Below are 11,975 nucleotides of genomic sequence, written 5' to 3'. Positions count from 1 at the left end.
GGATGAGTTGTGATTTCATTAACTTTTTAATTCATAATTGATAACATAAGGTTATTGTAAGACCGATGAAAATATGGATAGCAACCAATTGCTATTGAATATCTGGCCTGTTTTGCACTATTGAAATTTTGCAAGTCACTAAAGTTACCAGCATTAATATGTTCCCTTGCACAAGTTTGACGATAAAACAAATGAAATTTTACTAATTGCAAGTTATTTGATTATTCTATTTAACGAAAAATTATAAAATCATAAAATAGAATTCTATATAATCTGTAAATCGTAACTTGTCAATCTACTAGTACATATATTATAAATTGGTAAACTTTTGTGTGTGGGGGAGGGGGTGCTAGATGTAACACTGATGCGACATTTTGAAAAATATTTAATTATAATCATGAAAGGTGTTATTGAAATATTGAATTTTTATTAATGTTCCTTGCAACTTCGATTTTGCGTACCATATTTAAAATGTACATAAGATATAAAGTATATTGACAAATAACAGTCACAAAATTGTTTCAAATGATGATAATCATCCTAATATCGACTTATCAATTGTGATCTGATAAACAAGAATTCAAAATACAGTTAAACTGTGTTCTACATACAATAATCTTTTTCGGATGAGATTTAAATATATGAACATATTGTGATATTTTGTCCATAATAACATGAATAATACAAAGTTTCGTATTACATATACTATATTTTTTAATATATTCTGCATATCTCATTTTATGACAACAGACAAGCAAACTATATTCCCATTATAAGCTTCGCTCTAATTTCGCATCGTTTCACCTGAATATATCGTGAAATTTCATCCCGTCAAAATTTTGCGTCAATCTTTTTTATCTTAAAGGATTAAAGACAGTTGCAAAACGCCACGTGTTTCGGGGTTTGTTTAAATTTCCGCCAAATGAAAAAGAAGTTTCGCGAAAAATGGTGGTTACTAACGGCACGTCTGGTTACAATTTTCGTTTACAATACTTTTGGCGAGTAAATATGACGTACTGGGTCGATACTAAGTAGTCGGTCGTCCCTGAAATTTGAACTGTTGAGAACGAGGTAATAAAAGGGCGACTGGTTTGTTGCTGTGTAACGTATACACGTTTCTGAATAGTTTTCTACTTCAAATGACATTATCTGCTACCCGACGGAGTTTCGACGTAGCGATAAACACGCCACTGAAAAAAGCGACGAATGGGAATGGAACATACGTAAAGATTTTTTTGACAAAATAAAGAATCATTTTGTCAGATTCCAAGAAGAGTTTGGGTAAATTCAATGTATGCTATTTGCTACTTGACTTATGTTTATAACACTAAAAGTTATCTTTACAAGCAGCGAAGTGATTCAGTTTCATTCGTAGTTCGGTTGCTTCCAATTTTTTCATTTTCACATTGCGTATTACAATATTGATGTTAAAATATTATTATAGAAAAACATGTTAGCAATTTAATTTTCTATTTGTTCTTTTCTCTGTTTTCCTTGTTCCGTTTTTGGATTTGTGGTGGATGATTTAAATAATGACGTGACGAGTTGATACTTGATATTGTCAAATATATTTAAAATTATTCTAAATACAGAATTAATCGCGCGGGAGACAAAGATTTTATAACGAATCCTAGCGGCTGCCATTTGTCGTTCACGCGCTGTTGCCAATACCGGATGCGCTAATGTCACGTAAAATAACAAAATAAAAAAAGAAATTTGAGGTAAAAAATAAAAAAAGAAACTTTTTTTCTAACAACAATCCACTTCCGAACTCTAGGCGTGACTTTCCAAGACTGAAGCTCTTATGATTTGATTTTCGATCGGATCCGATTACTTTCTTTTGTCATTCCTCAACATCCCCACCGTCAATGCATTTGCTAGGCGTCCGCGGCCGTTGCCACGTGCTCTTTCTTCTAGACCCTTCGGTGGAAGGACCGTTGGGATGTTGATGGTTCATTAGACACTTCAGCGATATACATTGTCGCCGAGTGCCGCCACATCTTTATCTCCATCGTCAGTCCATCGGATTTGAAGTATGCCGGTCGTAACACTAACATTGTGGCGTCAGAGAGGACGCGCTTCGAATCGCAAAAGGCGTTTTCGGTTTGCTTCGACCACTCGAATCGCCGCGAACAGCTCGTACGTATCTTTGTTCGCGGATCCGCGTAGTTTGTTGCACGGGTATACGTTTATATTGACACCGGTGTTCACGAGGAAAGAGATCCTTGGTGCCCTGTCCGTCACGAAAATCCGACGGGATACTAAAGCCATCGCCACATGCCGCGTTTACGGACGGCTGGTCTCGTTTCACTGGGTCCAGTTGCAAGGGGCCCGGCACTTCCTTGCGCGGTCTCGAAAGGTCTCGTGGTAATAGCAGAGACCAGACTTCTGCGGTCTGTCTTTCGAACTCGATGTCAATCTTGCCTTCCGTATGTAGAATAACGATGTGAGGTGGATAGCGGGTGAAGGTGGCCACAAGAAATACTCTTGATGTTCAACAAAAAAGTTAATTAAACTATTAACAATCAACAGTCAATAATTTATGATCAACAATTAACGACTAACGATTAACTGTCAACAACAATTAACGATTAACGATGAACGATCGACAACAATTAACGATTAACGATGAACAACAATTAACGATTAACGATTAACGATTAACTATCAAGAGTCAATAATCACGTATCTCTAATTGTGTTTACTTCGCTATGACGCTTAACCTTTCGCACTCCGCAGCTCGGGGCAGAATGAATCTTTGATTCGAAACCAAATGGATTCTTTATTTTGTTGCCCCTCGATATCCCCACTACGCACGCGTTTATTAGATGCCCGTGTCACGTAAAATAACAAAATAAAAAAAGGAATTTGAGGTAAAAAATAAAAAAAGAAAACTTTATTTTTTTTCTAACATCAATACACTTTACAATTTACTTCCGAACTCTAGGCGTGACTTTCTAAGACTGACTCTTATGATTTTACTTTCGATCGGATCCGATTACTTTCTTTTGTCACCCCTCAACATCCCCACCGTCCATGCATTTGCTAGGCGTCCGCGATCGTTGCCACGTGCTCTTTCTTCTAGAACCTTCGGTGGAAGGACCGTTGGGATGTTGATGGTTCATTAGGCACTTCAGCGATATACATTGTCGCCGAGTGCCGCCACATCTTTATCTCTATCGTCAGTCCGTCGGATTTGAAGTATGCCGGTCGTGACATACCCCCCTGGTTAGATTGATCTTGGTCCTCTAAGATCGTAGTAGAATGGAATTATTTAAATGTAGATCAAAGGATATGTTTATGCTTTTTTTTCAGGAATCGCTATGAATTGATTTTCTGCATGTTATGGTACAAAAGTTATTTCGTTAATCTTAAATATAGCAATTTTACAATATTTGTTAGTGTTCGAGAAGCTAATAATTTCAGAGGCGTAATCATGTTGTAGTTTTCGATCGTGAATTGGTTGGGTTTGTTTACAAAGCGTAATTCCTATCCCGTGAATTTAAGGCAACTAATTAAGGGTATTGTTACTAGTGCTAGGGTCAGCATTATCCTGAAAAAAGTACGCTTTCAATCGGTTACCATGTATCTTTTTCTTAGCATTGTCGATAGAAATAATGTAATAAGGAGTTTTCACATCGTTAATTCTGTAGGGTCCTAACCATTCAATGTCCAACTTATCTCTTTTATGGTCGTTGTGAATTAAAACAAAGTCTCCTTTCCTAAACACAGTCTGAGTTTTAACAATCTTTCTTTCTTGGTCTCGCTTGTATCGTTGCTTATTCTGAATAAGTGTTTTGTGAGCTGTTTCCCAATATTTATTCAACTGTTTTTGCCAAAGTGAGTACATATCATCATAGGTAAGTGTGGGAAATTTGGATATTGCGGAAGGTAAGTTAGCTTTTCGCCCAAAGGTCAATTCAAAGGGAGAGAATCCTGTTCCTTCATGTTTCGCGGTGTTGTACCCTAAACAAATGAAATTAAGTACTTCATCCCATTCTTTGTCATTGTCGTGTAATGCAGTACGAATTAAATCTTTAACTGAGGCATGCGTTCTTTCGAGGGATCCGTTACTTTGTGGGTGAAATGAAGTTGTTTTGATGTGTTTGATTTTAAAAGCTTCTTCAAATTTCGTCATTAAATCACTAACAAAATTTTGTCCCTGATCTGTTAGGATCGTTTTTGGTGCCGAAAATATGTAAATATAGTGTTCAATAAGCGCGTTAATTATGGATTCAGTTCGTTGCGTTTTAAGGGGAACTAGTATCAGATATTTCGTAAGTTCATCGTGTATTGAAAGTATGTATTGGTTTCCGCGTTTGGTTTTCGTCATCGGTCCTATGATGTCCATAGCGATTTTGTCGTTAGGGTTAAGTGGCGTGTCTGAGATTTGTGGGGATTCTTTGGGTCTGATACGTGTTAGTTTCTCCTTTTGACATGTGTCGCATGTTTTCACAAAGTTTTCTACTCTTTCTAAAAGTCCGGAAATTTTGAATTTATCCTTGATCCGTTGATACGTTTTCTGTATCCCTAAATGTCCTACGGTGTCGTTATGGTTTTCCTTTATTGCTTGTATTATTTCGTTTTCGTCTAGTTTTAAGATGGGATTAGGTGCATAAGTAATTTTCTTGTACGTGTCGTTAAAATATATTAGCATGAGTTTAATCTGTGTTTTCTCTAATTCAGTGAAGTCGTTATTTCCTATGCCGATTTTTGTTGTATCTTTAAGAATTTTGTAAAGTCTTCTGATCCAAAGTGTCTCGTCGTATTCTCCTAAGTCGTTTCGAGTTAATTGGTAAAATGTTTGGTCATTTGGTTTAATTTCTAAGAGTTTCGGATTCTCGTTGTTGTCTTTCCATGCGTTGAATGAATTAGTGTGATCAATTACTAGGTCGAGGTTAACTACTTCGTCGCGAGTTACTGCGTGAACTCTAGATAAAGCGTCTGCAGCTGTGTTATCTTTACCCTTTGTATATTCGATTTCATAGTCATATTCTTCGAGTCTAAGTCTCCAACGAATCAGTCTGCTAGAAGGGTCTTTGCAATTGTGTAGCCACTTAAGAGCTTGGTGGTCGGTTCGAATAATGAAGCGTCGTCCTAACAAATATTGTCTTAATCTTTTCACGGCCCATACGATGGCTAAGAGTTCCTTTTCTGTCGTGGTATAGTTTCGTTCGGGTGGATTCAGTGTTCTTGAAATGTAACAACAAGGATGACCGTCTTGCGACAGTATTGCTCCTAGTCCTTCGTTACTTGCGTCGGTAGTTAAGGTAAAGGTTTTGTTAAAGTCTGGATAAGCTAATATTGGGAAATTACAGAGTTTGTCTTTTAAAGTATCAAAGCTAATCTGGTGTTTGTCAGTCCAATGGAATGGTGTGTCCTTTTTTGTTAAGTCTGTAAGGCTTTTCGCGATTTTGGAAAAGTTTCGAATAAATTTGCGATAATAACCTGCTAAACCTAAGAATGATTTCACGTCCGTGGCATTGCGGGGTAATCGAAAGTTTTTTTACAGCGTCTAATTTCTTGGGGTTTGGTTTGACTCCTTCGGATGAAACTACATGGCCTAAGTATTCTAATTCCGGTTTTACGAATTCACATTTGTCCGGTTGCAATTTAAGTCCTAATTCTCTGAGTCTCTGAAATACTATCGCGAGGTTTTCGTTATGTTCTTGAATCGTTTTTCCGAATATCACTATGTCATCCAAATAAACAAAGCAGTATTTTCCTACAAGTCCAGCTAAGGCTCTGTCCATTAATCTTTGAAAGGTAGCGGGTGCGTTTTTAAGTCCGAATGGCATTCGATTGAAATGAAAATGCCCTTGCGGTGTCGAAAAAGCGGTATATTTTTTAGATTTCTCGTTCATTGGAATTTGATGGAATCCTGAGGATAAATCAAGCGCCGAAAAGAATTTTGCGTTTCCTAGTTGTGTTAAAATGTCGTCTATATCAGGTAAAGGGTAAGCGTCTTGTTCTGTGAGTTCATTTAGTTTCCTGAAATCGATAACTATCCTCCATTTCTGTTTTCCTGAGGCGTCTAATTTTTTCGGAACTACCCATACCGGAGAGTTATAAGGGGATTCGGATTCTTCTATAATATTTTTCTTCAACATGTCTCCTATTTGTCGCGAAATCTCGTCACGGTGACATTCCGGTGGTCTATACGATCGTGTGTTAATAATTTTGTCTTTGGTTAACGAAATTGTGTGCTGAGTTAAATTAGTACAGGGTAAAAGATCGGTTTCTAAATTAAAGATGTCAATATAATGAAGGATAATCTTTTCGATGGATTCACGGATTGGTTTTTCAATGTGATCTGTTCTCACTAGGCTTTTTAGTTTTGATACGTTGGAAAAGTCATGAGAATTTTGAATATTGCTAGAAATTTCAACGTTTTGCTCTCCAGTGTTGATAAAACATACTTTAGTTGGTTTGCCTTCCAAATAGATTGTTTGAACTCTGTTTTCTCCAGGAGTCAAATGTATTGGTTTCTGAAATAAAATGGTTTTGTCGTTTAATCGGATTTTGTCATTGGATATTGAATAGTTATACTTCTCTAAACATGGTAGCCCAATGATTCCGTCTTCGATAATAGGGAAATTGTTCGGTACTATGTGAAAAATGTGATTTTGTCCAAAAATTCGTTTCGTTACGTATTCGTTAGTTTCGTACTTGTCTCGTCCCATAGAAAATTTTTGTTTAGGCCCTATTTGTATCGCGTTGACAGTTTTGTTACGTTTCACCAGGTTTATCCCTGCTCCTGTGTCGACCAGAAATACTCGCTCTTCGGTTCGGGTTGACAAAGGTATTGCGAGTAATCTTCCCGTGGCGATGTTGACTCGTATGTCTCGTACGGTTCGTCCATCTCCTGGTTCGATGTTGTTTCTTGTATTTCGTCCCATTCCTGGACTGCCTGGAATCCTTGCGGGTGGTCGATCGCGCTGGCTCGGTGGTAGAAAATTTTGACACTTGTTGGCAATGTGTCCCAGCTTTCCGCACTTGAAGCACTTCATCTGCGCGCGTTCAGCAGGTGATCTATTTTCTACTTGGTTAAATGTAGCAGGTTTCTGAGCTACTGGCGTGTTAGGCGATCTTGATGGTACATTAGATCGTCTTACCTGCATATGCTGGTTGTCGGGGCGATTACTAACCGAAGGTAAGCGATTACATGACCAATTAGGTTGTCGTTCTTCTCGCAAGTAGCGTTCTACATCGGCTGCCTTTTTTTCAGCTTCCGGAAGATTCAAGGGTTCACTGCTTAATAGTATTCGCCCTATGTCGCGTCTGAGTCCCTTTAGGTACACACGAACAGTCTTCTTCGTGATTTCTTCAGTCATAATTTTACGTGTTAGTGGTTGTGGGTACTCATTGGTTACTGCGTACAGCAAACGGTTGAGTATTCTTCTAAACCGAATATTAAAACTTTGCACTGATTCCTCGCGTCCCTGTCTCAACTCTCGTAATTGTTCTTGGTACTCATCCGAAGTCACTTGTGCTGCTAAGTTATTTCTCAGTGCGTCGTACAGATCACTGTAACACTCAATAGGAATGTTGCGAATACTTTGGGCTGCTTTCCCCACGATTTTTTCCACTTTTATTGCTTTTAGCAATAGATCTTGCTCCATACAGCGATCCTTCATACTTCTCACTTCTTTGATGAAGTCTTCAACTCCTACATCATCATCTCCGTTGAGCGTTGGGATGTAGCGTATTGCATCCTTAGCTCGTAGAGTGGGAGGAGCGGGCGAAAAATAGCCTCTTTCTTCCACCTCGGGTTGTTCGCTGTCGAGGTGGACAGGTGGGGTGTCTGAAGCTGCTAACCCTGACAGTTTGCGTGCTTTTGCCATATTCACAGTACGATTGATTGCTGTCGACGCACTTTCATTGTATTCGGTGATAATGGAAGCAAATTCATCGGTCGCAGGGGATCCGAACCCAGTCCGTAGCGCTGCGACGGTTTTCCCGAGATTCTCGATTTCTGCTGCCCTGTGTCTGTTCTCTTCGTCATTTTGCATAGACAAACGTAACATTTCCTCTCGTAAAAGGGCAATGTTCTCGTTCTGTTTTTGAATACTGTCCCATATTGCTCGCAACATTGGGTCAGTTGAGGTTGAAGTTTGAGATTCGTTTGCCTTAGACATTATTGCGCTGATTTATAATTTTCAGACGAAGACGAGTCTTGGCTACTGAAGCTAAATTTTCTTTCACGGTAACGTACACAGGAATTCAGTTTACCTTTTATTGTTACTTCACTTGGTTCGTGATAGTTACTTTGTTGTTGCGGATGACCGTAGTCCCAAATAATTCGATCTTCCGTAGATGATGAATGTCTTTTGGTTTCCGAACAAACACTTTTCACTATCCTGGCAGGATCGCCAAAATGTCACGTAAAATAACAAAATAAAAAAAGGAATTTGAGGTAAAAAATAAAAAAAGAAAACTTTATTTTTTTTCTAACATCAATACACTTTACAATTTACTTCCGAACTCTAGGCGTGACTTTCTAAGACTGACTCTTATGATTTTACTTTCGATCGGATCCGATTACTTTCTTTTGTCACCCCTCAACATCCCCACCGTCCATGCATTTGCTAGGCGTCCGCGATCGTTGCCACGTGCTCTTTCTTCTAGAACCTTCGGTGGAAGGACCGTTGGGATGTTGATGGTTCATTAGGCACTTCAGCGATATACATTGTCGCCGAGTGCCGCCACATCTTTATCTCTATCGTCAGTCCGTCGGATTTGAAGTATGCCGGTCGTGACACCCGCAACGGTTGCCGCGTATGCATTCTTCCGAATATTCGGCGAAAGAACTGTAGGTATATCGATGGTACATTAGGCATGTCGGCCTTACGCTTTGAAGGTATAGCGCTTTGTGTCGCGAAGCCGTTGGAAAGTTCCATGGTCGAGTGCCATCACAGATGCATGACGATTAGATACAAATGCTTCAAGTATTACAATTAATAGCTGATACAATTGCAACAAAACAGATGTCCTTTATGCAATACTACTGAAATTACACAGCTACAATAATATAAGGAATACGTCTGTACTATGGGAAACATAAATAAATATACACATAGTAGCTTATACAACATGTATGTGGAGGACGATTAAACGTGTTGTTAATTAATGACTAGACGAGTTGATACTTAGTTTAGTCAAATGTATTTAAAATTATTTGCAGTACAGAGTTAGTCGTCGTTCGCTTAGTGTTGCTCGATATGTGTTTACAAGGTAATGCTTACGTTCGTTCGATATTAATTCGCTATAAGAATGTTCGATACTAACTGTCTTAACGATCGTGTTCTTTTATTTATACTCGGGGGAGTACCAGAAACTTTAAATTCAACCTCGGTTGACGATTGCACGTAGCGGCAACAATGTTTTGCCCGGAATTTGTTTATCGTTACGCTTTGCGTGTCACGTAAAAGTAATGGGAAAATAATAATAAAAAAATGTTGGGTTCTTGAACCAGAGTTCGAGATACCTTTATTCTATAATAGGATTACAAGTGTGCGATTAGATTAGATCAATATAACTAATAATTTATAAGACACTTAGTTCCTATTTCTTAAGACTTCTAATTCTATGTTCATAATTAAGGGAGTTTACTTCGTTGGAAATTTGATTGAGGTGCATTCTATACGATTATACATTATTAATGATTTTTGGAGCGCTCTTAATTTTTGTTAGGATTTCTTCTAGACTGTCAGTTAAGGGTAAAGTTATAGTTTTGAGATTTATTTTGTAAGTTATATTGGTTTTTAAGTTATTGTTTTCTATAATCTTTTTGTTTAACATTTCAGTCATCTGTATATTTATTTCGGTTTTATGATGTTCGGGAGGACGGTAGGATTTTACGTTGATGATCTTGTTAGGTAGATGATACATTTACACTGTACATGTGAATGTGTGTGTAAGCGTCAGAGGGCGTCCAGGTCTCAGTTGAGACAAAAGACGATTGGAGGCTGTTAGGAGAATCTAGAAGAGTTGCTTGACAACAAGCGTGCGTGCAAGAAGGTTATCGAAGTCTTCAGAGTGTAATATATATATATATATGTATAGCTGTTGTGTGCGAAATAAAGTAAACTATTTGTATTTTCGAATCCTCTGTATACCTTAACATGGTAGCAGAGCGTGGTTACTAGTTTTGCAAGCTATTTAGTGCGTGGTTTTTAGTCTTGCGAGTTTAGTAAGGGAAGAAACGTTCAAAGAATATAAAATAAAAGAAAAAATACTTCAAGCACGTAGGAACGCTTGAGTAAAGAATAGGAAATCAATTAAAATGGAGAGATCGGAAATTATGATATCGATATTTGATGGTGAGGGTTACGGTATGTGGAAGAAAAGAATAACAATGTTTCTGAGGTATAAAGAATGTGATATTGTTATAACTAGAGTGAAGACTGAAACAGACAATCCAGACTGGGATAAAAAGGATCTGAAGGAGATAAATATAATTTACAGTGCCTTCTCAAATAGACAATTGGAATATATTAGGGGAGAAAAAACAGCGTATGAAATAATGAAAAAGTTCGACGAAGTGTACTTGAAAGAGTCGACGGCACTAGATCGTGTGCAGAAGGAGATTGGAGAAGATAAGTCTTGATAAATACAGTGATTCAGCATCGTTCTTTAGCGATTTTGAAAAATTAATAAATGAATTAAAAGGTGCAGGCGCACAAGTGAGTGAGAGGGAAAAGCTGAATTACATGCTAAATACGTTACCCGAAGAGTATAGCTACATAGCGGATAAAATAGATGCAGTGAAAGAAGAGAAAGAAACGGTAGCGTGCGTGAAGAATAAAATAGAAATAGCGGAAAAGAAAGATAAGTCTAATCGAGGAGAAATGAAAACTAATGCCTTTGCTGCAAAAAAGGAAGGATGCTTCAAATGTGGAAGAGTGGGACATTTTGCAAGAGAGTGTCAAAATAGCGTCCAAGGGGAAGCAGTAACAGTTATCGGTGTGAGTCAACACGCGGTCGCAGCAGAGGAAGAGGAAACAATGGCAATACGAGCAGGGGGCGTGGAAACTTCCATCGTCAATCAGCAGCCGGCACGAGCGAATATGGCGAATATGGCAACACAGGAGCAGGCACATGGATGGCAACAGCGCACGCAGCACACAGCAGCGAGATGAACGAGATAAGTGGTAACGAAATAACATGCCTATTAGATAGCGGTTCTACCGATCACATTATTAACGATGTAAATTATTTTGATAAATCTATCGACCTTAAAGAACCGGTAAATATATATTTGGGCGATAATAGATCGATAAAGGCAACAGAAGTATGAAATGTTATTAGCTATTTTGAAGCATTTGGAAAGCGAAATAAAATAAATATGAATAAAGTTTTTTATGTGAAAGAAATGTCCGCAATCTTGATTAGTTTAGGCAAGTTAACGGATAATAATAATATGGTTATTTCAAAAGGAAATATTGCAAAAATAATAGATGAGAACAATAAACTTACAGCTTTAGCGGTCAAAGAGAATGGTACATATAAAATGAAAAGTATATTGAAAGGAAGAAGCACTTAGTAAACAGTGCCGAACGTAGTGGTATGAGTAAAAAGGAAAGATGGCATAGGATGCTAGGACGCGTAAATTTTAGATACTTAAATATTTTGGGCAAGTAAAGAGCAGCTAGTGACAGGTATACCGAATAAATTTGAAAAGGAATTGTTCAAATGTAAGGTGTATATAGAACGTAAAATTCATAATTTATCTTTCAAAAATAATCGAACTAAGGTTAGGGAGATAATGGAAATTATTCATACGGACGTGTGCGGTATCTTTAAGACTACCGGATTAAATGGAGAGAAATATTTTATTTCATTTATCGATGATTATAGTAAAATAGCTGGGATCTATTGTATAAAATCAAAAGATAAGGTCTGTCATTCTCTCGTACAGTTTGTAAATGAAGTTGAGAACTTAAGGGGCAAGAGGTTAAAAATATTAAGATGCG

The 11,975-nt window shown here is 37.8% G+C and overlaps 1 long non-coding RNA gene across 1 annotated transcript; it reads right to left on the bottom strand.

Moving 5' to 3' along the window:
• Positions 1 to 405: 405 nt before the first annotated feature.
• LOC126868741 (uncharacterized) lies at positions 406 to 2,829 on the bottom strand. Its single transcript, XR_007690735.1, has 2 exons — positions 2,706 to 2,829; positions 406 to 2,486 (listed from the first exon to the last, which is right to left on the bottom strand). It is a non-coding gene; the product is annotated as an uncharacterized LOC126868741 (long non-coding RNA).
• Between the last annotated feature and the right edge of the window lie 9,146 nt (positions 2,830 to 11,975).

Source organism: Bombus huntii, chromosome 8, assembly GCF_024542735.1.
Source record: "Bombus huntii isolate Logan2020A chromosome 8, iyBomHunt1.1, whole genome shotgun sequence".
Lineage (NCBI taxonomy): Eukaryota > Metazoa > Arthropoda > Insecta > Hymenoptera > Apidae > Bombus > Bombus huntii.
Note: the sequence above shows the minus strand (reverse complement) of the source record. Positions and strands in the feature narration are given on the sequence as shown.